Raw genomic sequence first — 26,904 nt, forward strand, 5'->3', positions numbered from 1 at the left:
GACAGGCTATAAGTGTTGCTGAAAAACAACAGCACATTTAGAGATGTATACACACAATAAATATAGGCTAAGCTGGTTTTATTATAGAGATGTGCTTAACATTAAGGATGCCTGCACAGCATTACCATGGCTCTGCTGTAAGACAGACACATGGTAAGAGCAAATTGATTGTAAAACTCAGGCCCAGGTTGTCCCTCTTCTTCTTCCTTGTCCAATCTTTACCCTGTACTTTTGGCTCCCTGATTTGCCAAGCCAATCCCACTAAATCTGTACCAGCTCATTCTGACTCTTTCTCCTACTTTCCTTCCCTCCTTCCTTCCTATCTGGTTCTTACTCCCAAGCCAATGCCAAATCTCATCACCCCTGGTGTTTTATCTGTACTTTATTTTTTCCTTCCATCAGCAAAAGCAGTGAGAGCAGTGATGTTCATAGCATTCAATATGGATGCACAAGGGCAAAAACCCAGGTATGCTTGTTTAAGCTACAGTGAAATTCATCTGGGCAACATTTTGTTGACATTTAAAGAGTCTTGGCATCTTCAGGCACAAAGATAACAGAACCACCCCCAAAGAGCAGAGAGGGATGCATGATGCATGCCCAGGCTGCCAGCAGGGCTGTCAGCATCATTCAGAGAGGCAGAGGCTGAATGGGAGGCATGGCAGCAGGATGCAGCATGTTTAAATGATGCTGAAAACTCTAAAATATTGGAGAGCATTTTATGTTCAAAAATAGATTGTAAAGCTTCGTGATTTATGTTGTGTAAAGCCTAAGAAACCCAAGCCAGCCATAAAAGAAACACCATGGCTTACAGGTTGGGGATGGGGGTGCAGATGAAGCTGGGAGGATGAGACTGATAGCAAATGTTTTCCTCACATCTGGGCAAACAATCTCCAAGTACCCTAAAACACCACAGACTGGTCAGAGGAGAAGACACGGAAGAAGAGAGCTGAGATTTCTCAGTAGAGGCTTAAACTGGTTGTGGTTGTTTTCCCCAAAACAATGCAGAAATAAAACTGACTATTGCTGATGCCAGTCTGCCCCTGATCAAAGGATATAATGAAAATGGAAAAGGCAATGAGGCTATAGATGTCATGTCACTAGCATTTGTACTTTCTCTTTTAAAAATTAACTATACTTCTCAAAACAAACAAACAAACAAAAAAACATTTCAGAACACCTCAGAAAAAAATCTTTTTTAGGATTAAGAGGAGCATTCCATTTACTCCTCTGCTCTGCTTGTCATATAGGTCGGTTTCAAAAAAAAAAAAAGGGGGAAAAATCTTAGCTCTGACATGCATGGGAAAGCCCTGAGGAGCTACAATCTCCAGAATATCCACATAATTACTATATTGAAGTTTAATGCCTGCCTCCAAATAAAGCCATTTAACAGTTGGCTTATTCTTCACTAATGTCATGTTCCCACCCTATTTCAGTATCTGTGCTCCAAACTTTATTAGAAACATTTTTTTTCTTTAACTTGAAAAGAATCACACTGATTTATGCTCCAAGAAGCTGGCCAGAATCCAGAAAGCCATCCAACAACAAGCCTTTAACTTAATCTGTTCCATCATGAAATGAGTTAGTGTTTTTTAAAATATTATCAATAATTACAGTCAATAACAAAAATAATACAATTTTTAAAACTTTCATATGACCAGGAACAACAGAGAATTGAGCAACTGTACTATTAATGACAAACCATTTGAAATTACTGAAAAACAAGAGAAGACTCTACTCCTCTAACACAGGAGTAGAGTCTCATAACACATAAATCATACACAGAATAATAACAGGGAAGTTATTATAGTCAGTAGCACAGAACTTGATTAATCCAGGTTATTTCTACCTGGGTGATAACCACTAGAAGTTGGGTATCTAATCTAAACTAGTCATCAAGGCTCCAGTGTGCAATGGAGAGAAACAGGCACCCATTTCAGCAAGAAGCAATTAATTCCATGCTGAAAGTATATATAAAAGGTGACTGGCATTAATTGCTCTCTGGAAATACTTACTCTTGTCTACACAATTAGTTTAGACTAAACATTTAACTCCAGGACAGCTAGAAAGGCATGAAAAAATATTCTACCCCCTGAGTTCAGACTGAGATAATTCTCCCAGTGTGGGGACAACTGCAGAGCCTTCAGCCAAACTGCTTCACACCTTGTGCCCCAAAACTTGGCACTGCCTCGTGGTGAAACTCAGTGAAGGCAGTGACCCTTTGCTGAGCCTGTGGGACAAAATACCAGCTCAACGTGATTGTAAATGCAGGCAAACCCAGTGGGAAGAAATGATGATGTCCAACTCCAGTTCAGAAGGCTGACTGAGTTCTTTATTATAACTATGCTATATAATATATATAAATAATATATATATTAATATATGATATATAATATATATATAATATAATATATATATATTATATAATATATATTAATATACTATACAAAGGAAAATACTAAAACTACATACCTACTTTTCTAACTACCATATTTAACTCACTCACAACTCATGACCCTGTTCTCAAGAGTCCAGACACAGGTGGATTGAATTTGCCATCAGGCTCAAACAATCCTCACCAGAATCCAATCAAGCAATCACCCCAGGTAAACAATTCTCCAAACACATTCCACGTGAGAAAAACAAGGAGCAGAAATAGGAATAGTTTTCTCTTTCTTTCTCTCTGTGCACCTCTATGAGGAATCCTGAGAGAGGATGAAATGTGCTTACCACAAACACTACAGTAGCCCCTGCACAGACTCTTCCCAAGAAACTCTTTCTGCCAATACAGCCAGTTACTAACAAGCTTCAAACAGCAGAAGTACTAAAAAAATCACACAGATTAATGTTCTCTGATTTTTCTGAACCATGTCATATATTCCTGCAGATAATAAGCTTCTCTTTGATGACAAATGGGGACTACATTAATGATTTTTAAAGGTGTTTTTGACAGATTAATAACATTGCTGACACTTCCATGGGGCATGACTTAGTATCAACTGGTTCCAGTCCTTGGTAATTAATCTACAGGAAACAATATAACAATTTTACAGTATTATGTTTCTATTATTCTATAAAATATTTTTTATTAATGCATCAGTAAAAGTTAACTTCAGAAAACAGCATCTATCTGGTGTTACATAAAGAATTAGTTGTGACATCCTCACTGCATTTACAATGCTTAGTTTGGAGCACCATGAGTTAGGTAAGTATCCTGAAAATCCTACTTTTCCAAACAGCACAGGTCATTTTGACATTTTAAGAGGACTAACTTACTAGGCATCTGAGCACAGTGTAAATTAACTGTGTTGAAGTACATCCAGTCACAGCCAAGGGTGCCAGTTCAGACACCATGTAACTCTACTTCCAGTTTTGTGACATGTTTCTCAAGATTCTTGTTTTTCTTAAAGAATTGTCCTCTGAATACAGAGGCATGCAACCATCACTAACTTCAGCCTTACTTAAGCTTCTTTGATTTGCTTTCAACCATGACATATACTCACTTTGTCCTTGCTTTTGTTCTCTAAAGCAGTTTATAAAACTTGAAAAGAAAAGGAGTGCTTTGTATCATATGGAAAATAACTGTGCTGTAAGGAACAATACCAAGGCTGAAAAGCCTAAAATTAGACCTGCAAGCTTTGCTTTCATTGGCAGCGATGTGTGAACATTCATATTGTCCCAATCCCACATTCTACATCTTTATTCTTGCTAAACACACTACTTTCTGTAAAACACTGAAATTTAAAATTAGCAAACCTGTCTGATTCAAGGGTATACTGACCTTGGTGATGGGCTATTTTGATCACCTTTAGACCTTAATAGTGAATTACAATATCAGCTATTTTCAAAAGAAGCAAAGAAAAAGCACTTGCAGAACAAAAAGCTGAACATTTCTGAAATGGTGGCTGGAATAATACTGCTAGTTTTTTTTGTTGGTTTTTTTTTTTTCCTCCTAAGAAAACTCAAAAGCAAATGTAATAGCTGTATTTTTGCTGAAAGCAAGCTAGGCACTGTATAAAGTTCCTGGGGCTGGGCAACGTGGGACTAACAGGGATAATTTAGTCATAACAGGTTAGCATCTATGATATACCCATTCCCTTCTCAGCTGTGCTCATTCAGTTCCCACTGCAGTCAACAGGGGAGACAAATAAGAGCAAAGTGTATTCAGAAGGTCAAACTTTGTGGATTTTCAAAAAAGCCACAGAGAGGCTAAAGTGAAACCAATGCTCACTACTGCTTTAAGTATAATTCAAGCAATTGCTAGTGCAGTGTTTATTTTGAGTGTCTCCTTGTGGAATTTCAGGATAAAATATGAGACTGGCAGTGAGCCTGAAGGGGGTATAGTCAGAGCAGTCCAATTTCAACAGACTATCAAGATGAACTGTGGGGAGTTGTTTTACAGGTTTATGGCTATAGCTCACTCTGAAGCAGAGTGTTATTAATATTTGTAGAGCACTATGATATAAATAGAAACACTACATCCACCACCTAGATACCTGTGGTATGCTCTGACAGAGCACTTTTTAGATAACCAAATACCATTAAATGTGCCCCAAATGCTATACTTGAGAAAGGATATTAGATAGAGACATAATGCAACAGTTATTTATGCATCAAAAATGCTGATGCTAAAATGCAGCACTAACATTAGCAGCCTTAGGCACTAACTCCAGGGTGATTTTCTGTCAGAAACCAGAATTAATTCTAACACTGTTACAGCACAAGGCACCAAATAGTTTCATGGAGTTAGGACCAGTGGAAGCCTAGATAAAGATGGTCCTGAACTGCATTCAGCGTTTCCCACTGGAAAATCTGTGGCCATAAAAAGTAATGTTTTCAAAGTAAGACAAAGAGCAGCTGGAGAATACTATTTACTTCATCACACTGATCTTGTCAGTATTTCCCAATGTTTCCTACACCCTGGAAACAGTGTAGGCTGTCTGTCAAGCTTTGCTTACCAGCAGCAAGCTCCACGGGTCACATGGTGGCATCTCAGACGAAGCTGAGCTTTTGGAAAAAGAACGGAGGCTGACTGTGGCACTGAGACAAAATGGAGATGTTAGCCACCAATTAACCACCAATTGCCTCAGGAGCAGCAAGGAAACCCTGAGAAAGGTAAATACACCTTTCTCAGGATCAGGGAGTTTTGTCTTAGGTCCAACCTCAAGATGAGGTAATTTCTTCCTGGGACAACCCTTCTTTTGTGCCTAATAAAGCCAGGTAATTGCATCCTGGATTTTGTGGGTAGGAACATGATGTGCAGCAAGACCATTTATGGAGCTGTGGCTTTAGTCTCAGGCTTAGCTTTCTATTCTCACATACAGAGAACTAATTTTATTCCCTTGGTAACTGGCATTTTTCAAGTTTCTGCAATTCCTTCAAACACTTATAATGATTCAATCATCATGAACATGCCTATACTTGAACAATAGTTCAAATTAAAACTGGTAGTGGATATGAAATACACAAGGCATTTTTGAGAAATTCAACGTGACAATAGTCTCATTTCTTCCTTATTCTTCAGAAAAACATCTTGTTAATACAGTTATGTTTTCAATGAATAATAGTCCCCTAGAGTAAGAGTACTTATACATGGAACCATCTTGGAATAGCATTTCCCAAAGAACATCTGGAACAGGAGAACTTCTCTTTGCTACTCACTTTACTAAAAAAATGTGGGCTCTCATTTTTCATAGAACCATATAATTTGGCTTGGAAGAGACCTTAAAGATCATCCAGTTCCACCACCCCTGCAATGGCCAGGGACAACTTTCACTAGATCCAGCTGCTGAAAGCCCCATCCAGTCTGGCCTTGAACATTTCCTGGGCTGTGGCACCTAAAACTTCTCTGGGCAAATTATTACATTGTCTCACCATGCTCATAGTGAAAAATCTGATGTGGGCACAGCCAGCCAGCATGAGGTGTGAAAAATTAGTGGAAAATTTCTTGCTAACATCTAATCTAAACCTGTCCTCTTTCAGTTTAAAGCCATTACCCCTTGTCCTATGACCCCATGCCCTTGTAAAAACTCCTGCAGCTTTACCCCTTTTGGTACTAGAAGGCTGCTATAAAGCCTCCCTTAGAGAAGGTATAAGATACACAGACCTAGATTCCAACAGTAATAAATTTCATATTATTTATTAATTGTTATAATGGATTATCAATAGTAGGATTCTTTATGGTGAGGGTGGTGCAGCACTGAAACAGGTTGCTCAGAGAAGTTGTGGATGACCAGGCTGTTCAAGACCAGGCTGTATGGGGCTTTGAGCAACCTGGTCTAATGGAAAGGTTTGTTCCACTCCAAACCATTCCACACTGGGAGGAAAATTACCAAATAAAAATATTCAAAAGAGTTAAAGATTCTGCACTGAGCTATAGAATCCTTTTTTAAATATTTAAATAAAATTAAATTAAATCTACTTTAAAAGAATCCCCACAGATCCTTAAGTTCCTACACAAGCTATGCAGACTGGTGCTGAATATTTTATAAATTTATGTACTCTATACTATACCATATGGTAGATTTGCAAATTCCTCCATGAATAGTGTAGGTAAATGTAATTTAGGCTCTCCCAGAGCCTACTTACAGAGCAGAGGTAATTAATGGCACAATATCCTGAGTCTGTGTGTGACCCAGACAAGCACAAAGCTTTTTCTCCGAGGTTCACACAGACCTCAGGAAAATGCAATGTTAAACATGTGACCTGGGAATAACTGATGTGGGATGTTTATATCTTAGGGAAGAACAGGTCATTATTCAATCTGTCTGTGCAGTCTTCAGGTTTGCACTGTCTTGGAGGCTCTTCATGGGAGGTGCCAGCTGTCACTAACAGGCACAGAGGTGACCTGCACTGGATTTCAGAACTGCCCCAGCTCCTGGGCTTGTCCCCAGCACAGCTCTCCCCAGCCTGCCCAAGGCAGACACCTGGTACTGGCTGGCTGTGCCCACACCAGATGCAGAAACAGGACCTCAGCAGCATCCTCTGTGCTTCACTCCACACCACCTACTTCCCAGCCAAGAAAATATGTATTCCAGTCAAAAGCAGTCTAGACATAAGGTAATATATGCAATACAGATGCGAGATTATTTCTGACACAAAACTCAGAGAAATAATCTGATAAATTTAGGAGAAAAAATTGAGACAGGTTGAGTAAGCTAGTGACTACATTTCTATCATAATCTTTAAAAGCTACTTCATCTGCTCACCACAGGAAGAGCTGCTTGCCACTTCTCACCAGCCTATTCTGTTTTTCCACTACTAGCAGCTTGTTTTGATTTTGGCTGAGTGGAAGACAGATATGGAAAGTCCTTGCAGGAATGCCAGAGTGCAGGGAGCAACCTTGCCTCCTAATTGATGCAAGCTGCCCAGGAAGAGAGGCAGGATGATCATTTCCTCCCTGCTTGTTCATCAATTCCCCTGGGAACAAGTTATACTGCAGCGACACATTAGGGCATGTGCTGTCAAAGTGCTTCTGGCAGAAAAATAAGTGAAGTTATCAAGTGACTGAGCCCTTTCAGCTAGCCATGGGATGCAGAGCTGTTAGCAAAGTCCCACTACAGCTGAAACATACATTTAAATTTTTCAGAGTGATAAAAAGTCCCATTCAATAATATACTGCAGGAGCAGAGTAAAGCTGGCAAGTTTGTTTGTTAAAAAACAACCCGACTGTGTAGTTCTACTTTCAGAATACACACCTAAGCTGGAAAGTTTGTTGTCTGAGCTCCTGAGTCTGGATGTGCTGAAAAAAAAATGTATAACCAACTCTTACACATGGCAAATCTTTTATCTTCCATAATGTGGACTTGGAGAGCACTTAATAACAACTTGATGGAGCCTGATGGAGTTGAATTGGCTTATATCCAGGATGACTGGTGCTCAAATGACTCCATTTTTAAAAATACTTTGCCATAATAATAAATGGGAAGTAATGATCACCCATGGCTGGCCAAAGAAGTAAGGGATTTTTTAAAGGAAAACCAGAAAGAACACAACTTATGAACCATTCCACATAAAATACATACTTTTCATGTTCTTCTGCTGTAGTACTTTTAAAAACACTATTTTTACCAGGTATTGGACTTTACATTGTCACACCCATGCCCCTCTGAAACAAGGAAGAGTGGATAATAGCCACTCCTGCCAAGGTTTACTGCAGTGACAAATCTCAGGCACAACCTGTGGATTAGCAGAATGTTACTGGTTATTCCTGTTCTCTGCATTGTTCTGAGAAATCCTCACATTTCTCTTCATTCACAGTCAAACTGAGTTCCAGGTAATGCTAACGTCCAAGGGGGAAAGCTACAAAGCCTGTCTAAAATGGAATTTGTCTGTATATTATAGAGCTTTACAATTTAGCTGTATGGTAAAAAGCACAGGGGTCAGTCTCATGCTTCTTTCTAAAGGATAACTTCAAATGCAAACGAGAAACTGGTCTGACCTTATTTTTTCATAGTACTTTGACAACATTGCATGTATATCCAGTGAGCATGTTGACACCTGTATTTTATGCAAAAGCCTAAAAAGGAAAAATATGTCAAGTATTATGGCTTAACTAATAATTAAAACTGACATAAGAATTGCATGTAAATACAATATAATGATGTCATTAATCCAGTGTAATTGAAACCCAGAGATAACAGAGGTGCACCTCCTCACTATCAACTTAAAGAGCCCAGTCTATGCTCTGCAGTTCACTCCTCATCAGAGTTAGTCCAAGTGGATCATCATTATCACACCACCCAACAGATCTCACCAGCAAAAGCACAGGAAACTGGGAGACGTGTAAATACCTCCTTGTTTCCACTTCATAAACATTCCAAAATTAGACTGCTGCTCATATTAATGATTGAAATGTAAGGTATACAGTATTTATTATTTTTATTACTTGTTACTTACTATTATTATTTAATAATTTTGTTAAATCTTTAGTTCATCAACTACACACAAGCTCCTGTAACAATTTATAAGGTTTTCCGATATTACTAAACTGTAATGTTCAGCTTCCTACCAAATACCTCAGAGAGGCAAGAGGAAAGACAAGGCCCAGGAACAGGTCACAAGCAGATCTCAGCTCTGCATTGCTCCCATTGCACCATGGGATGATTACACAACAATTTCAATCTGACACAATCCAGTTCTCCTGCCAAAAAGGGTTTATACTCTCCAAAGAACCATATTCACTTTTGGAAAGAACTCCTTACCCAATGTCTTGTGTATATCCCAGGATTTCTGTGGTCACGTGCAAGCTAGGTAAGAAAAAACTGGTCACAATTTTTTACACAGAAAAGGAAAAAAATGGGTCATTTGGGTGAGATAAACCACAAAAAAATAGGCCATAAAGCCCTGCCAGGAAAGGCTGGGTTGGGCTGGCAGGAGAGCTCAGCTCAAGCTGGTGCCATGTTCCAGAACAGACCGCCTGGGCTGCGGCAGTCAGACACAGCCCAGACAGCCTGGGGCACACCAGTGTCACACCAGCAGTCCAACAGGACACTGCTTTCATCCAAATTTCTAGTCCTGCACCTTCCTTCTTTGAAAACCCCAGATGTGATCACTCCCCCTGCAAATCTTGTACTGCTTGTCTCTGCTAGAAGACAATCATGGATACGGGAATGACATCAGAACTGTGGCAACAATGCTTTTGAGGCAGAGACTGGCCTTGACTGATGGATGCCTTTGATATACTTAGAGGTGAAAAATTTACACAAGTTGCCAAATGTTTTTCCACCTTGACTATTAAGAACTAGAAAATGTTTGAGGTTTTGTACAGTCTCTTGAAATTTATCAGTGCTGAGCTCCTCCCATGACAGGAATTTCAGTTATAGCACTGTGGTCAAGCACCTGTGTGAAACAGGTTCTACAGTTTTCTGAGAATAAGCATTTGGGATCCCATCCTCTGCTTTGCCATCAATTCCCTAAAAGTTCTTGGACAAGGCGTTTCTGCCTTCTACATCATCATCACGTAATATTAAGTGAATGAAATAATGTTAAATTTTACAAATTTGCCAATACTGTAGTTGCCATATCCCATTCAAAACTGACATCAGTCAAAAATTACATGGCACATCAATACAAATGCAAAACAATAAGCAACTTATCACATAAATTCTTCAAAATCAGCTCTCCAAACAGGTTTTTACTTCAGAAAAGAAGAATTTTTAAGAGCAGCTGTTCAGTCATAAGATCAATGAATCATATGAGAAAACATATAATGTCTTATGCAAATACTTCACATTTTATTTTCCAATCCTTCTCCCCACTTAGTTTCACGTCCCAAATGCCTTTAGATGAGCAAATTCCCCTGCACCCACACACAGCTTACTGCCAGAGAGAGCCTGCACTGGGGGTGTTTCTTGTGGTCATTTTTAGGACTTATATGTGACTTAAAACCATCTCAATTCTCCTTCCTTTTCTCCAACAGCTGCATCTATCACTCATCTGACGCACAGTATAAGAGAAGTTGTCACAGCTCAGGTAGTCACTGGCATTTCAGTAGGAGTTTCCTCTGAGCACCTAACTCAGGTGCTTCTGCCCTAGCAGAGTTCTGACACAGCTTGTCTGTCATTACATCAGAAGCAGTTCAGCGAAAAGCAGCCAGAAGCAGATGGATTTATCATCAAATTCAATATTTCCTGCAAATTCAAATTTTCCCTGTGGAGATTTCTCACAACACCTAAAAAATCACAAAAAGTAGTGCATCTGTTAGTACTTTTCATATTAATCACCCTTTTTGTGAGAGACTCTACTCAGTGTTTCCTAGATGTTGATACCTTTGCCTTCTGCTATCTTCAAATGTTTTCCTGCTCCTTTTCCTTGCTCCCCTCTTCCTTTTTGATTCATTTAAAATGAATCTCCCTAGCACTGAAATCCTCACAGATCCGATCCTGCCTACGTCTCTGACATGATTCATGATCACACCTTCTCCTTTTCCCTGAGTCTCGTCTCTAGACTAAGAGCTTGCTGAACACTTACACCTACCTTTCCAGTCAGCTCTGTGTGTTCAAAGCAACAGAGTCTCCCATGTATTTAAATCTAGTCACTCACAGATGTTGTGGTGGTTTAGCATGTACTCTGCAGTATTCAAATCCATTCCTTGATCAAATTTTTTCCAGTAGGGATCAGATAGATCAGCTCAGAGAATGAGTCCTTACATTAGTATGGCCTTGGACTTTGGTCCAGTTACTTCAGGAAGAGATTATTCCAGAAATCTCCATTTCACATTTAACTCTATGGTAATTTTTTATAATGACCATCAAGCCGTCTTTTCATGTGTTCCTAAGGATTTCCTTATGTCAGTATTTGCCAGTAGTGCTGCTAATGCCACTGCCCACTGATGGCACACATTTCTTTTCATTGTACAACCACATGTAACTCACTTTTACTGTAATTTGAATTTTTAAAGCATGGCAAAGTAGCATAGCACAGTTGTGAGAAGGTGACTTTGCTTTTATAACTTGTGTGAATTTGCTACCTTTTTAGTTTGTTTCTTTCTCCCAGACTCAATGTTTATGCAAGAGTACCTCATTAGTCAAGTGCCCAGAGTGATACCACAACTTTGCCCATTCAGAACAAACCAAAAATGCTAATTTCTTCAAACTTCTTGAAGGTATTTTCAAAGGAAAACAGAAGCACAGGACTGAAGTGGCTGCAAGCTGCTGTGTAGGTCTTCGTAAACTTGAGAAACTCAAGTTAAAGTGACAAAATGCAGAGTCGGAAAAACAAGGGAATGTGTTAGGTGCCTCACACAGCTTCAGATGTTGAAGACCTTCTGAATATATCAATACTGTCAACAGTAAATGGATGGGTTTACTGGGCAATACAAAAACTACCATCTCCAGCTATCTCTGTTACATACAACACCAGAACAACCTTGAACATTTCATGAACTCTTTCTTTTATCTGGAGATGAACTGACATTGATATATTGTTATTGGTCTTCACTAATACACTCCTGTTGGCAACAGAGATGCTAGCAGCTGAAATGAGTCACATACTGCAAGACCTTGCAATCTATATGGAAAGAAAGTGCAATTTAAAAAATATCTGTCTCTTCCTCAGCTGACTGTGCAATGCAAGACACCCACTAAAACTCAAGTCATAGTCAGACAGTTATTTTTCATGTTTTTGTAGCACAGAAATTGCAGTGTTATTTTTTTTTTATTTTAAATTAACTAGCTTTAATTCACAACATTAAAAAAGCAACAAAGTAATGATAGGACCATTTGATACTGAAATAAAAATTACTCTTGTATTTTGTATATACCATGGATTTCTCAAGCAACAATTCAGATCTTACACTGTTTTCATTTATTTACTGGTTGCACATTATGAAAAAATCTACAGTTGGCTACAAATATTTGAAGAAGGTGATAATCTAAAATAATGTAACTCACAAACAATAGAAGTAACTAGCCAACAGTTCTCTAGCTCATTTTCATCTAAAGAAAGCAAATTGACAACAACTCTGTTAGATGATAGGTATATACAATAGAACTATTTATAGCATTATGCAGGAATAAAATCCACAGGGAATGTTATGATAAATTACTGTAAGATTTTCAGTCTCTACTGAATCTTCTTACCCCAAAATTCCACATCCCAGGAAAAAAAAAACAAAAACAAAACAAAACAGAAAAAGAAGTACATAGGCTGTGCATTTACAAGAACAGCTTGGGTCTTGCACTGTGATAGAGTTAAGGCACTGAAAAGAGCAACTCAACAGAAAAAGCAGAGACACACAGAAAGAACACAGATGTACTCAACATCTGTTTACATTGTACTGTGACTTCTTACAGACTTCTCTTTGGAAGTGCCAGATACCTTGTACATATCTAGAGATATCTATATACAAACCCAGCTGTTTAGGACATATTCTAGGGTATATCTACAGTGCAGCCCAAGAGCTGGAGAACAGAGCGTGCCTCAGCCAGCTTTCCACTCTGGCTTTGCCACTGTGACCAGCCCCATGGGGGGAAGCAGAACAAGTGTGATTGTACCTAATTAGCTCTGCAGGAGGCAAACCCAGTCACTGCTACCAAGCATGGATTGGCTCAGTCACTCCATTCAATCTCTGTACGTGCACCCTATCTTTCTGCACAGGTCATAGGCACAGTGTGCATCTTTTATGTTAGAATTTTAATACAAGTATTTACCCTTATAGCACTCTACATACAGCTGCACTTTCTAGAATATATGCAACAGCCAGATCCTTGTTTTATAAAGCCCATTGTTTAAAAAACAAACACAAAACCATAGCTAAAATGCAAGAAAAAGGAGGCATCCGCCATGGTTAAACAAGCACAGCCAGTATTGTCAAGGAGAGGGAGGCTCTTAGGCAACAGGAGATTTTGGAGCAGAATCAAAGACAGGAAGCAGAGCCAGAGAGGGAGGAAAAAAGGGATCAGTAAAAGCTAAGGATAAGATAAGACATGAGGCAGTTTAGAACCTGTTGACACTTCATGATTACATTCTCATACAACAGAGTGGGAAGCCTGACTGTGATGTTCTCCTCTTAAACAATGTAGAAACAAGTGTTACTTACTGATCTGTGTTCCAGTAGCACCTCTTTGTGGCAGACACGTGAGAAAAATGTAAAAACATCACAGCCCCTTCTAACCCTCCTATTTTCCCAAAGAGGAATTAAAATGAATAAACAATAGCCATTTAACTAAATAGCTAAGAACTCACCCAGTGTGGAGGACAACTCTTGCAATCAAAACCTATTTATGAGGAATGATCAAGACTACTTTGTGGTTTTCTCACCACACCTGAGGAGGAAAAGGAGTCTTAAAAACTACTTCTGTTAAACACTTTGGCAATTCAGCAACAGTGGTGTATTGTTAGGATACCACTGACAGAAGGAGGCAAGAATATTTATGCATATGGAAAAAACAGTTTGTGATTATTTGACTCTCTTTATTTAAGGATACATGATATAAAGTTTTAACAAGGTTAAACATGTAACATACTGATTTCATACTATTATTCTAAATTTTCTCATCGCACAGATGGCAGGGACCAGATTCCGAGTCAACTGGAGCTCTTTGTTGAGCATTGTTCAACCTTACAATGTGGTTGATGTGACATATCCAAGCCAGATTAAAAAAACAAACAAATAAAAATACCCCAACTAAACAACAATATTTTTAAAAAATCAACAAAAAACAACACCAAAAAAAAAACCAGATGAAATGTTGTTAGACATTTGAAGATGCAGTCCTTCTGTACAAGTCAGTCTGGTTGACAAAAATCATCAGTATCATCAAATGTTTCATGCATCAAACTAAAACCACTTTTCAGGCTATCAATTTTCCAAATTAAAAGCCTTTTATGCCATTTAAAACACAAATTTCAAGAATATTCACAGATTGTTACTCATTTGTATGCTTTTAAAAATGTATATTTAAAAGGAAAAATTACTGCTTAAAAATAGTATATGTTCTGGTGTAATGTTAGATCATTGTAATGAAATTGACTGGATATGTGCTGGATGTTAACAATAACTGCACAAATAACTTTTTGCAGCATTTCCATTATATAAGCTGATTTTATTTTCAGTGCTAAAAACTTTTTAAAATGTTCACTTTCACTATCTTTAGAAAATCTTAACTTTTTCCTCTATATAAAACAACTTCTACTAAAAAAAAACATTTTAATTCTAACTACTAACTAATATCTCATATTTCATTCTCTAAGCGTCTTCGGTTACTTTGTATTTCTAAATATAGCAGATAAGAGTACAGAGAAATATGCTGTATTGTAAGATCTTTTATAAATAGTTTCTAATTTTAGACTACTCCTTTGACTAAAGTCTAATTAAACCACAAATATATTCTCAAATGCAGTTCACAAAACAGATCATATTCATGTCTCCTCACTGCTATTTGATTCCATCTTACAGTGAATGATTTAATATCTACTTCTGTGTAAAAATGTTTTCCAAAAAGTGGAACACTAAACTTTCATTTAAAAAAATAAAGTTTCAGTAATTTATTACCGTTGTGAAATTATTTTCAGATATTAAAATCAAGTCATAGGTACTCTACACATACCAGGCTCAACAGTTGATCTATTTAAGATTTTTTTAAAATGCTTTGGGGATTGATTATTCAAGAACTCGCAATTAAGTCCAGAATCATCACATTTTAACACTTAGGATAATTAATTACTAAAAAAGCTTAGTGAGAACAGAGGTACATTTTCCATTCTCTATGATCTTTAAACCAAGACTGATTTTTTCCCCTCCCCCAAATTTGCATGTAAAAGGAGAGTAAAGGCATCACTGAGTCAAATGCTATGGCCTCTGCTAGGCATGGTTAAAATGTTCATTAATCGCCCTTGTAGATTCAAACATTTATGAACCTAAGAGCTTTCTTTTCTAACATACAACTTTCTATTTAGCTATTAGTTAAAACTAATAAAAGTAATTTTCATCAAAAGTTTTGGGCCCTTATATTTATTAGTCTAAAAACTCTGTAAATTACTGTCACAACTTGTTTTCTTTTTGAGTATAAAGTTTGACTTGTACGAAGCTTGAGTGACCATAGTAATCCCATTGGTTGATCTTGTATTGGTTGATTCAACTCATTAGAAGTTAAAACAAAATATACTACTTTTTTATGCCTAACTACTGTATGAAAATACCTTGACAGGACCAAAAAAAAATTTCAATACCACTTGTCTTATCATTATGGCTCTCCATTTTTAGATATTTTCATAAAGGAACTTTGAGAAAGTCTAAGTTAGTAAACAAGAAATAAGTAAAATTGCTATTTTCTGTTATTTAATAGTGCTGCATGATGCTTCTCTGAAATCATCAATTACTTAAGATTAAATCTGCTTTAAGCCAAAAATGGTTAAATGTCATTTTAACCAAAAAGTTTAGTATCTCATATTTATATTAGTGTAGAAACTATAGGAATCACCATTATATCTTTTTTCCTGCACATCAATTCAGACTCTTTTAATACAGACTGTGTAGATAATCTTCCACAAAAGGCTTTGTGATGGTAAAGTGATTTTAAATTTTTTTATCTTACTATTAAGAAATTATTTTATTATAATTATCTTAAAATATCTACTTGGGAATCTCAAATTATCATTTCTCATTATTTCAAAGCTTGTAGGTTCTGACAAACTCAAAAATGTAGCAAACTCCTGATTTTTCAAAACAGTGAAACTGAGAAAGTTATAATACATTCCACTAATTTTTACAGTCTGGGATTATATATATGACTTTTTAGGGTTTATTTCAGGGAGAAAATCTTAAAAAATATCTGTAATGTGTATTCCTTTGTCCTTGATATCATAATTTCAGAACACATCAAGCTTAGTTCAAAAAAAGAAGCAGTTGTCCTTTCACTCCCAAGGAGCACAATTTATTTCAATTAGCTGTGGTTTTACAAGTTATTTTACTAAACACATTCTATTCCTTACTTTGCTCATGGGAATAATCACAAAGAAAAACAGCTTGATATTTTTATAAACAAATCAGTGATTTTGACTATCAAGTGGCTTTTATCTTTTTCTCCTCAGCTCTCTCCTTGAAACTACTTGCTTTTTTCAACTTTCATCAATGAGACCATCTCTAATAATCTGCCTTGATTTCCTACAAGTGTATTATTGTCCTTTCAGTCACATTCACATCCAAAATGTGGAAAAGCTCTTGAAAGCAGAGACCCTGTGGATAACATTGACATAGTTAAAAAAAGAAAAAATACATATATATTTTAGCACTTTATAACATAAGAAGCAATAAAAATTTGTAGCACTACTCCAAGATTTTGCATTCTGTGAGCAAATATCCTTCTTATCATCTGTTTAATTTTCCTTGAAAAGGTTTATAGCTATTACTCTCAGACCAATAGCATAAAAGTCAAAATATAAAATAATCTCTCTGTGAATAAAGACAAGTAGTTGGAGCTGAGGTAAGAAAGCGCCGCCCTGTGATGGGAGCCCATCTGGATCCTTACATCCTCCAGCACAGCAAAGGCTCACAACCTTCCCTGTAGGTGCTGTATTCCTGTACCACACAGAGCTTTCAGCAATGCTATGGGGAGAAGCCGTGGGGTAAAGCATGGTCTTCCCCAAGAAAGAAATAAACAGCAAAGAAAATTCATTACAGAGTAGTCTGAATCAAAATTAGGCATGAGATATAATGCAGGAAGATCACACAGTGCTTTTCTCTGTTAATGTAAGACAAAATTAAAGCAATTGATAAAGAAAGCAATTTGATTGCCCAGGTGGGCAATCAAACCCACCTGGAAACAAGCTTCTTTACAGACCACTCAAAAGTCAAAGGGTATTTAGCCCTAATGCATACTGCTAAAACAGTATCTATTAAAAACAAAAGGATGAAGATGGGTGCTGACAATGTTTAACATCATGACGAGGAGCAGAGCTGCTCAGGGTAAGTGCTGCATGTGTCACTTCCTAGGTCTTTAAAACCAAATCTGTCTACCATACTTTAAATTTTTTAACTCCTTCTTCAATTAGTATACATTGCTGTTTGATTCACAATTACAGGATGAGCCAGCACTTTTTGGCCAAGTGACACAAATTTCTGGAAATCTATGGGAATCTGCAAAGGTCGACAGAACTGAATACCTAAAATGGGAGCATGAGGCACAGATAAAATACAAAAAAACTTAGGAATCCATTGTGCACACAGACATAACATTACAATGCCAAAACCGAAAAACAGAACCAGGATAACATCTTGAAATGTAAACAATTATGGAATCACCCACAACAAAGTTCACCACGTTCGTGTGTTTGTTAAGGGAACCTGTAGCCTTAGATTTAGATCCTTCCTGCAGCTATACTGAACGTATAGACAGAAAGCAAAGTCAAGAGGCCTGCAGCAGCACAATGGTGCTGCAGCTCTCTAGGAGGACCCTGCTGGAAGGAACGTCAGGATCCCCCCAGACATGCTGCAGTCAGCAGGATGTCACACGTGGAGCCTTTTCCAAACAGCACCAAAGTCAGAGGCATTGCACTGCTTCCATCCAGCACAGCCAGCCTCATTTCCTCTGCTCTGCTCTGCCCCATCACATCCCAGGTAGGCTTGGCCTCATCATTCTGGCCAGAGCAGAGTTTCCTTTCTGGCTGGTGCTGTGGGGTGGTATCAGCTCTGACTCTTCAGGTACAATACAGCAGGGGAAGGCACACAGGGAACCGCACAACCACACCGACAGCGGTGGAGACATCTCTGGCGTTTGCTCTGTGCTGTGAGTTACATAACGCTGTGATACTCCGGAGTAGATGCCGCTTGATGACACAACTGATCTGTTGGCAATAGCTGGATGTTCCAGAACAAGCAGCACGTTGAAAAATCAGTGGTGTGCAGGTATACTTTTGTATCAGTCAAGAAGACAGGGCAACCTAGAAACCTGGTTAAATATTGCAGCCTGATGTCATAAAAGTTTGTGGATAAATAACTAGATTAAAGATTAAGTCCTTAATTAAAAGGCAGGGATAACACATAACCAAGATGAAGAACATGTTTCCTTACTTTTCCTTGAAAGCAACATCAGCCCAGACTACTTCATGCTTTGTTTGAACGGAGAAAAACATAATTAAAGTTTTAATTAGAATTGATTGCAGTCCACAAACCTGAAATGGATTGTGCTGTATGAACACTGTAAAAGATCTTTCAAGCAAACTGATGTTCTTAAATGAACTATGTTCTTTAAAAAGGAAAGGCATTCTCTCAAGTAATAGGGTAGTAGTGAAAACTAATGACTCTGAAAATGTGTGACAGAAACAACTACAAGGAAGCACACGTTCTGAAAGGGACAGTGATTATGCAGTCTACACAGGAGCTTCCACATACACTTATTTTTCTGTGTGATTAATCTGTTGCATATCATATTCTGGTTATAAAATATGTCCATCTTTTTATTCTTCATAAAGAATACCTCTGAGATCTGAACTTTCCAATACATGAAGGAAGAGAATGTGTATCCACTAATAACAAAACATTGCTAAAAATATATCACCACGAGAATTGTTGGGAGAAGTACCTGTATCTCTTAAACCCATCTGTTACACTAACCATCTTCTGTACAAGAACACGGAATTTATTAATGTACGTAGCCTTTTGATAATTGGCTATGGGTTTAATACCCAAGCAATCACCCTTCAATTTTAATGAAAAGGGCGGGTGTTTTCACCACCCTGTAATCTGCAGGTTTGCTTGTCAGCCGAAAAGGCTGGCGGTGCAGGTGAACCCCCTCCCCGCCTTGCTGCACTGCTCCGGGTCGCGCAGGATTCGGGAGCGCGGTACCTGCGCGGCAGCGGGAGCTCTGCCCGCTCCGGCTCCAGCTGCCCTTCGTCCGAGGAAGGCGGAGAGCCCCGTCCCACCTCCCCAAAGCCCCCGAACGGGCTCCTCCAGGGCCGGGGAAGCGGAGGGTCTGCAATTGCGTAACATCAACCCCCCTTCCCCTTTCCCTCCCAATCCCCGACGGTTTCTCCGCACGCCAGAGGCCGGAGCAGCCAGCCCAGGACGGGGCAAGCCAGGAGGAACACCCAGCCGAGGAAAGGCTCCTGGCACTGGGGACGGGATGCGAAGTTGGGGTGGGGGGAACCTTGCAAGTGGCTTCATGCAGGAAGGGGATCGCCTGGCTGGGGTGGGAGGAGGGAGGCGTTCCCTTGGGGGGGCAGTGGGAGAGCGGGGGACTCCGGGGGGTGGGGACACCTCTGGGCAGGCGGGAAAAGCCTCGCACCGGGGGAGCCGGCGGCACGGGCAGCGCTGCGGAGGGCAGCGAGCGGCGCGGACCGCGCAGCTCGCCGTGCCCGGGGACCGAGCTGTGCCGAGGGCGGCAGTGCTGGGGTCCCTTCTGGCGGCGCCCGCACAGCGCTGAGCCCCCGTGTCCCGGCGCTGAGCACCGCGCTCCCCCCGCACCCCGCGGCCAGGACCCCGTCCTTCCCGGCGGGGGATGGAAGAGGAGGGCGAAGAAGCCCTCGGAGTACCGGCAGGCGTCCCTCCCCTCGCCCCACAGATGCAGCACGTCCCTCCGGGTGCGAGCCGCCTATTTCCAAGCGATGCTGGCGCGCAAAGTTGCGCCGGTCGGACAACCCCCGCCCGCGCTCCCTCCCTCCGCAGCCGCGCACATCCCGGCCCCCGCACTCCGCTCCGCTCGGGTCGGCGCGGAAATCGCCTCCCTCGCTTTCCGCCCGGCTGCTCACGATCCGCCTCAACCTGCTCCACCTTTTGTTTTGATCTTTGGAAATGAAATTCTCTCTTCTGCCGTCTCCTTTCCCTCCTCCTTCTCACGCCTTCGTGTGGGAGATGCCCAGGATCGCACACCAGCTTTTGTTATCTCCTCCCACCTCCATCTTCACTCCGATTGATGCCCTAGTAAATAGCAGGAGCGCGGCACCTCCGCCCCGCACCTACCCCGCTACCACCTGCAAGCACGTCGCCTGTTAAATAAATTAAGGATAAAAACATTCCTTACAGGCAGTATGAAAAGCGATAGAGCGATCGCATGGATCGGGAGCACTTTTGCCTCCCTCGTGGTGTGATGACCTTGTGAGGGCTGCTCTGGTGCTTGGTTTCGTACGGTCTTTTTTTTTTTTCTTTCTTTCTTCTTTTTTTTTTTTTTCCCTTTCCCTACTGGAAAAAAAAAAATCACAGCCTTTTCGCTATCCCTTTTCAAACGAACACGAACGCCAGACTCCCTCTTCCACCAAAGCGTTTCCAAGCGCAAATTGTTACGCGACAGCTCAGCTCTTCTTTGGATGCTGTCGGTGCTCACATCCGGATCGGTGGGGGTTTCGGTCCCATCTCTCCACAGTTAACGGCAAATCGCCGCGGGTACGATTTCCCTCCATCTCGCCAGCGGAACAACTCCCGCACACCGACCGCGCACACCAACTTTCCCGGCGAGGATGATCCGACCGCTGAGCGCCGAGGCCCCGCATCCCCCGCCTCAGCCCCGCCGCCTTCCCGGGAGGAAAAGCCCCGCGCGGGGCAGCCCGGCAGCCGGTTTCCCGCCCGCACCTCGCGGGTGCGGAGCCCGGATCCCCCCCCTTTCCCCCGGCGGTGCCTCCCCGCACTTACTGCGGGCGGGGGTCTGTCCGCGGTGCGGAGGAGGGCGCAGGGCCCGGGGTCCCGCGCGGTGCTGGGGCCGGAGGGACACGCGGCGCCGCCTCGGTGCGCGCCCGCCGCCGCTCGCGCCGCAGCTCCTGTGCGCGCCCCCGCTCCGCCCCGCGCGCCGCCCGCCGCCGCCCCGCACTGCAGGACCGCCGCCCCGCGCGCCGCCCCGCGCTCCGAGCATGCGCGCGGCGCCGGCGGGCGGGCGGCAGCGGGGGAAGCCCCGGGGCGGGCGGCGGCTGAGGGGCACAGCCCGGCGGGGCCCGGCCGGGCGGCCTCGGCGTCACCCGCGGCCGAGCGCAGGCTCCCTGTGCCCGGCGTCGTCCGTGCCTTGCCCGCTTTGCTCGGCGGCTCCTTCGCTCCACGCGTGCAACCGTGCCGCGCCCGGCGTGCGGGGACAGCGCCGCCAGCGCGGGCGGCGCGGGGTGATCGCGGAACCACAGAATCAATTAGGTCGGAAAAGACTTCTGAGATCACCGAGTGCAACCTGTGACCAAACATCATCTTGTCAACCAGGCCGTGGCACCGAGTGGCACGTCCTGTGTTTTAACACCTCCAGGGGTGGTGACCTCCTTGGGCAGGCCATTCTGTTATGTAATAACGCTTTCTGTGAAGATTTTCTTCCTGATGTCCGACCTAAACATCCCCTGGCACAGCTCAGCACTGTGTCCTCACACAGCCAGTTGCCTGGGAGAAGAGGCCGATCCCCACCGGGCTCCTTTCACGTGCGCGGTGAGGGCAGCGGCGACCGCGCACGGAGCCGCCTGGAGCTGCCACAGGTGCGGCGGCGTCATCTTCCATTGCACCCTTACACCTTGGCTCTTCACAGGCTTCTTACACTACCATGGAAGTTGATGTTATACAGCTTAGCTTTAAAACATCATTCAACCCCTGAAATGTGAAATTCAACTGGTCTTGCCCTTCAATATAAAACCCAGCTGAGGCTGCCTTGCCCTCGCTTTTGTCACCGTCACTGTAGCAGCTGCTTGTGCGGCAGGAGTAAAGGATCAGGGCTCCTTCACAAGACACTGCACAGCGTGTAACTAACTCCAGGTCCTTTTTAAGGCAGAGACATACATCAGTGTTTACTTTCATGCATGACAAGCTCTGTCACTGACTGTTTACATAAATTAAGCATATTTAGCATGTCCTAAGCACAACAGTGCAGAAAGCAGATGGATACATCAAGGAGGTGAAAGGGAGGCAAAATAATTACATATAAAAAAGAGTGAATTACACCAAGCCTGTTTTTAACTATCTGCTCATTATTTCAGAAAGAGAAGAGCATGAAGACTGTGTAGTAAGTGAAGGAGGAAATAGTTTTTTAGTTACTGTTGAAATTCTTGAAGAATTAAATTGTAACAAGCTGATGTGTACAAATGTACAGGAAGTGACAGTATGTTCAGTTTGCGAATGTAGACAATTGAATTCATAAGTTATCTTTTTGTGGTTGGCACCTCTTTTGCTCTCAGAATTACTTTTTTTGTGGAAGGCAGCAATTTTATGATTTTATACTTTTCTTTTTTTTTTTTTTTTGTAACTTCCCAGTGCACCACTCAATTCAGTTCATGTTTTGATTTTCTAGATGTGTAAAAATACCGCCTGAAAATGCTAAAAATTCAGTTCCATTCCAGGCTTTGCAGAAAGAAACAGGATTTTATACACTTGACTGGGTATCTCTGAAATTCATGTTTTATTTGTTCAGATTAATTTAAATTATTTTCTGTCATCTTCATATTGTGCTACCTCATTGCTTTCTTGGCCTGGCAGATCATTAATAATCATCTCTACCATAATGAATGTTAGAGTGCTGTAACATCTGCTTCTAAGTTTTAACCACATCGTTCCCTCGTATTTTCTGTCTCTTGCTCAGTTCTTTATAAGTTTGTCTTGTACCACCACAGTGCAACATTTATTCTGTGTGACCTATTTTGATTTTGTCCATATTGCAGTTACTGCATGACTTCGTCTCATCTTCGTAACTTTTCTAGTGGCAGCAGCGTAGCTATGGAAGTGCAGAGCTCTGGGGTGACTCTAAGCTCAGGTATTTACATGGTGTCTCAGCTGGGTTTTGCTGTGTTCTTCCACAACTGCCAAGGTAGCAGTATTTCAGGCAGCTGGTAGAAAGCTGCCTTAGGCTTGATTGTCTGTTGTGTGACTGGGACTTAGAGATGATGCCCATTTTTCCATCGGTTGGGGTCATCTTTTGCAAATGCCTGAACATTTGCTTGCCCTCAAAAAGCAGAAATAATAGGTTGAATTAAAAAAAAAAGTGCATAAACCACATTTAAATATTACTTTTTTTACGTCATAGTATTTTCAAAATCTAATTCAATGGCAGAATTCAGCTACAAAAAAGGTGTAGATTAAGCAGAAGATACTATGTAGTGTGTTTTCATATAAAACTTTCCCTGTCTAAATTTAGGTAATTCCATATAAAATCAGTTTACTTAGACTGCATTTTCAAATGCATTTGAAAACAAGATTCTCATCCAAAAAAAGAGGTACTCAACAGTATTATTCTAGAAAACTGGCTTATTTTTACATGTACTACATCACAGAAACAACGCAGTACAAAACAATGCTGCACTGAAAAGTGTAAATACATATAAAACCTTTCCACTTGCATTATTAGTGCTTAGTCCAAAATTCTCATGGAAAAGCTTCATTTTAGTGTAGATCAACACAAAACAAGTTACCTCTATTAATAAGTTACCTCTATTCTATTCAAGATGTTATCACTAGAAAGGTAATAATGACATTACCAGTGTGTGCTATTATGACACTTCTTACATGGTGCTGTCCTACACTGCATGCAGCTCCTGAAGGTTTTTCTAAGTTGTCTGTAAAAGTTTGCCAGTTCAGATCATTGGCATTTTCAGCCACTTAGCAGTTATTTTTTTATTTGTGCAAACAAAATTGTGTTTTAGACTGTGGAGAATTACATTCACTACACTTGCTTCTCCAGATCGATAATTGTAGAATTTTTTATTTTCTGGCTGTACAGTTCTTTGGATCTTGCAAATGCTACTTATTGTTGCCAACTCATTGTTGCAACTTTAGATGATTTTTTTAACCTAAATAACATGATGCTCATAATGGAGCTACAGCAATTTAAAAGAAGTCACAGTCTGACCTAAAGTTTTCTATTGAAAGTGTATATTTTTTATTTTACCCTCAGTATGAACAGTGTAAATATAAGGGTTCTTAGCTTATGAAGGAATAGCATAGCAATGTGGGTACCTGCTCTTTTACAGTCTTCCATGCCTTACATGGGTCTTCTTTAGGCTTTCAATCTCCTGAACTTGCTGCTTATACCTTTGAAAGAAGCGAAGTGAGGCCCTAAGTCTCTGATCTTGTCAAGGGAGATAGATATGCACCTTCAGAGGGAAACTCAAAACCTAATGAGATCGAGGATCCTCCTCTCCTTATTTTCTCTCCCTCCTTTGCACTCCAGAGTAGACAATTCAATATTAAAAGTCACAGTAGTCTCTGAGAGGACTCACTATCTCAGCAGGTGGCTTACTGGTAATGAGACTTTTTTTTTAATTTAGCATGATCTCCCATTTTGCAGATATCAATTTAAATGCAGACTACCATTTTGGGGTTTGCATTTTCCCCTCTCTCTTTTATGTTCAATAGTTACTAAGAATATATTTGCATATATATTTTACGAGAATCAACAGCAGAAAAAATATAATTAGAAGGAGTTTGAGTCTGTATCTACATCTCTAGCTGTATGCTTTATGTTCTGCCAGGCCGTTTGAAGGGATGATTTTCTTTCTTCTTTCTGTGTTCCCTTGATGCAGTTTTTGCACGCTGAGATGTACTCGTCTGTTAGATGGGGAGCTGAAAGCAGCAATGCGGCTGCAAGGGTTGGCAGAAGGGAGCTGCTGCAAGGCTCTGTGATTAAGCGAAGCTGCTGCAACACACTGCAGTCGGAAAAGGGTGAGATTCTTGATGCTCAGCAGCAAACAATGAGCATGGCTGCTTTTATCACTTTCAAAGTGACTATAATTTGTCTTGCTTCTTTAATGTGCTGTATATATCATTACATGAAAATGACATTTTTATCTGTGTATTATCTTTCATTTTTATCTCTCATTTTAAAATACATTTATAATGCCCCTAAGAATATAGATAAAACAAAATGAACTTACTTTACTAATAAATGCAATTTTTCTTCTTTATGAAATGTAGTGATTTCTTGTGTGCAGATCACCTTTGTTTGTGTCAAATGAAATAAATTATAATTCAGTCTTTTTATTAATGAGACCAGTTATTAGTCTTCAATTTCTTAGGTTCATGGAATAAAATGCAAAGAAAATACCATTTATGTTATATAATCTCTGATGTTGTATAATACAATCACAACTGGGGAGTGTGTGCAATGCCTAACTTTAGAGCCTACATTTGATAGGCTAAATACTTATCTATTTGCTTGCATTTTCTTTCATGTCAATGAAAATACAGAGAAACTGTAATAAGGTGATTCAGGCTGGGAACCTGGCTAGCAAGAGGCAAGAAAAGAAATATTTAAGTTCAGGCACCTAAATGAAATGTCTAGCGCTAAATGGCGTGAGCCCAGGTTTCACTCCAGTAGGCTGCTTCCCACAGAAGCTGTTCCAGTTGTTCTTCTTAAGTGAGGCATTTGCTCAAGCAGAAAGAAAAGGTTGACATTCTGGACCTGAGAAGTGTAAGCTTCAAGTAAATAATGGGTGTTTAGAAGGATAGGAATGACAAAACTGAGACACATTTCATTTTCTACAAATGTCCTAAACATAGCTTTCCTCTGCCATTTAGCTCAAGGCAGAACTTTTACATACACAGAATAATTCCTGTGAAGTCAGGCTGGTCACATGGCCTTGAGATGTTCCAACAGGACTTTGCTTATTTGATCTATGATTGTTCTTAGCTAAAATATTATAATGATGACATGGAAAAATTGGAACTCAACTGTAGATGTAATAGCAAATAATGAGATTAAAAATAGAGGAAAAGGCCACAAATTGCAGCTAGTTTAAAAGATTTATTACTAATGGAATTCTTACTTTAACCAGCACACATCAAAGCAAACAACCTTTTTTGACACCAGATTATCTTACTCAGCTTTTCATTTTTGTCATTATTTTTATTATAAATTTTTGTCATACAGATTTGTATGATTAATAACACACTTCAATGCTGTGACATGAGTGTATATTCTACTAAAAATGGTGGGAGGGGTAGATAGAGAATAAGAAGACTGTTTACTTGCTTTTGGACAAAATGTACTCACAACTTGGTGGATACATATAGGTAGTTACCTTTGTGTAATTAAACTGCACTATGAAACATGATGACTTCATATAATAGTCTTTATTTGAGAGGTAATACTTTTTAATATGATTTGGTTTGAGAGAACAGCAGTGAATCAGCACTCTTGGACCATAATCACTAGAGCAGGATGTACTGCTAAGAGCAGAGATGCATCTCAGAAAGTGGGCCACTGGACATAAAATCAGAAGCAACAGAAAAGAAACATCAAAGAAAAGATATATTAAACAAAACATTGAAAACTTATTTCATAATTCCATTTGCAATGAAATCTCTCATTTTCTAATGCTAAGTCATCTTTTCCTTCATCTGCTAACCCCTAACGTAAGTGCAGTCATCTGCCCACACGTTTCTAATTGCCAACATCCCTATTTGTCAAAATCCTGCTACTGCTTCTCTCCCCAAAATACATCACACAGCATCTGGTCTTGTGCCTGATATCAGAGAGATAGCTTGAGAAAGTCATATCAAAAGCAAAGCAGTTAAACAAGGTT

General features: G+C 40.4%; 1 protein-coding gene and 1 pseudogene across 3 annotated transcripts in view; one reads left to right on the forward strand and one right to left on the reverse strand.

Annotated features, from left to right (window-relative positions):
• VSNL1 (visinin like 1) overlaps positions 1-21,192 on the reverse strand; it is an 82,769-nt gene extending 61,577 nt beyond the window's left edge. The window contains exon 1 of one of the 3 annotated variants that reach the window (XM_021525370.4): positions 21,062-21,192. The gene's annotated coding sequence lies outside the window, so the exon portion shown is untranslated. Of the gene's footprint in view, positions 1-20,206; positions 20,347-20,456; positions 20,610-21,061 lie in introns of those variants that run through there. The other 2 variants (XM_021525372.4, XM_021525371.4) reach the window with 2 other exon arrangements.
• On the forward strand, positions 20,625-25,191 carry LOC146767791 (uncharacterized; annotated as a pseudogene).
• The last annotated feature ends 1,713 nt before the right edge of the window (positions 25,192-26,904 follow it).

Source organism: Lonchura striata, chromosome 3 (genome assembly GCF_050655825.1).
Source record: "Lonchura striata isolate lonStrDom1 chromosome 3, ASM5065582v1, whole genome shotgun sequence".
NCBI classification, from domain to species: domain Eukaryota; kingdom Metazoa; phylum Chordata; class Aves; order Passeriformes; family Estrildidae; genus Lonchura; species Lonchura striata.